The sequence below is a fragment of the Dipteris shenzhenensis genome, chromosome 5, assembly GCF_047967505.1.
Source record: "Dipteris shenzhenensis isolate YYH24624 ecotype China chromosome 5, Dip_SZ_1.0, whole genome shotgun sequence".
Lineage (NCBI taxonomy): Eukaryota > Viridiplantae > Streptophyta > Polypodiopsida > Gleicheniales > Dipteridaceae > Dipteris > Dipteris shenzhenensis.
In genome coordinates this window covers 32,521,117-32,523,090 of record NC_141600.1, presented here as the reverse complement: position 1 = coordinate 32,523,090, position 1,974 = coordinate 32,521,117, and positions in this window count along the sequence as shown.

Sequence of the window (1,974 nt, the reverse complement as noted above, 5' to 3'; positions counted from 1 at the left end):
GTTCCATTTGGAAATCCTTGCCCTCACTGGGAGCTTACCACAGCAACTACCCTCCAGAGAAGAAAGTTTAGTTTGAAGGATGGAGTCGCCTTCCAAACTTTCCACAAAATCTCAGATCCCAAGTAGTAGCCCTATCCAATTCAACATGGAACTTCCATTGGGCATTTGCTAATAAAGCAATAGAATTTCCTTCCTTATCCTTGAAGTGCTGCAACATTTGCCATTTTTCCAACAGAATCCTTTGAAGTCATTAGTCTCAACAAATTGATGACTCGTTTACTTTGATTCTCCTTAATAATTCCTGGATTAGGAGAGCCTCAGATCTACTCAGTCTTCTGTAGGTTCTAGAAATTTGCTCCAACTGCATCTAGGGTCCTAGATTTTTCTGAAGGAAATCAGACCTTTGCTAAACAGCCAAGCAAAAATTCTTGGGTGAGAAATTATAGGCAGAGCCATCTTCAAATGCCCAATGAGTCAGCCATAGTAAGGATCTTGCTAGTGAAGCATCCCCATGTAGAACTTTGAGCCTCCCCAATAACACCGTACTAATTGAGCTTTCCATTGCGGGAGAATTCTTGATAGAATCTATGAGTGAGGGATTCTAAAAGACCATTCCATGACTATTAGGTCTTGCCACGTAAGTGAATCCCTCAGGGGGCATTTTGACATATCATGCAATAAGTGATCGCTCTGGAACATTGTCCTTATCATTTTCTTCACCCAATGATTGAACTGAACTTATTTACATTTTGAAATATTGAAAGAGTTGGTCTTTAGATTTATCTTCATCTGACTTCTTTTCTTTGTTTACCTCACCCTCAATTGGATCATCACATTGTCACTTGTGGACTGCAGAAAATCAACTTTCTTGCTAAAAGAACACACTCGAATGAATGGGTTAGACTTATCCAAATCAAAAACTGTTTTAGGTGGGTATAAACCATAGACATGACTAACTCTCAGCCATCTAACATCAGTCAAATCAATCCATTTGGCCTGATTTTGAAGCTCCTCAAAATTGCCAACCGGTAGACTGCACTGTTGCTCCCAACTAGGTTTGCATTTTGGCATAGACTAAAACACACCCAATTGATATTCAAAATATGATCAAAGTTGATGAGATTTCTATCCATACATTTGTCTTGGAATAAATAAAACCACTTGAGAATAATCCATCTTTAGGTCACTCAAAATGAAAGCTGAATTTGCCTCCTGACATAGACATGGATCCTGTCTTTCTTGCATAGTGTGTGTATCCATTAAAGCATGAACTGTCCTAGGTAACCTTTTCCTTGGTGGCCGGTTGAAGAAAACAAAATTAATAGTCCACATGATTTCTAAGCCGCTTAATGTTAATGCTAACAACTCCCAACTTCCAATGATAGGGCTAGGAGCTCTTTGAAGTGAAGTTTGAACATTGTATGACAGCTAATTTTGAAAGCTTTGAATGCCAAGAAATTTTGGAAGTGTATTTCTACATTTCACCCTTCTTGTCTTTCTCCATTCATCGATGTATGATGGATTTGTACATTTTTCATTTTTGCTTCTAGGTGGTGAAGAGGTTGGGTGACGAGATTAATAATATTTGATATGAATGATTTTTTGATAAATCGATGGTGGGAGCAAGCTCCAAAAATGGCCAGGTTTGGAGACATTCGTTATAATCTCTTGATGGCCTACATTGTCTGATTTCTTAAAAGGGTGGCGAACTACTTTGTAAGACTAAGATTTGGAACTCGTATATCACTTTCAAAGATCAATTTTATCTTGAACCTTTAAACAACAGGTTTTTGGAATCTTTTGATCATGACTTTGCTGTCCAAGCACCCAACTATTTTGCAATGTCCATTTCAAAGCAGCATTGAGGGAGATAGTCATGCGGCATTGTATGTTGTAAATTGGTAAGTCGTTTGAACCAACCAGAATTCAGTTTTAGATCAAATAGGTGCTATCGGATCATGCCATATTACCAAA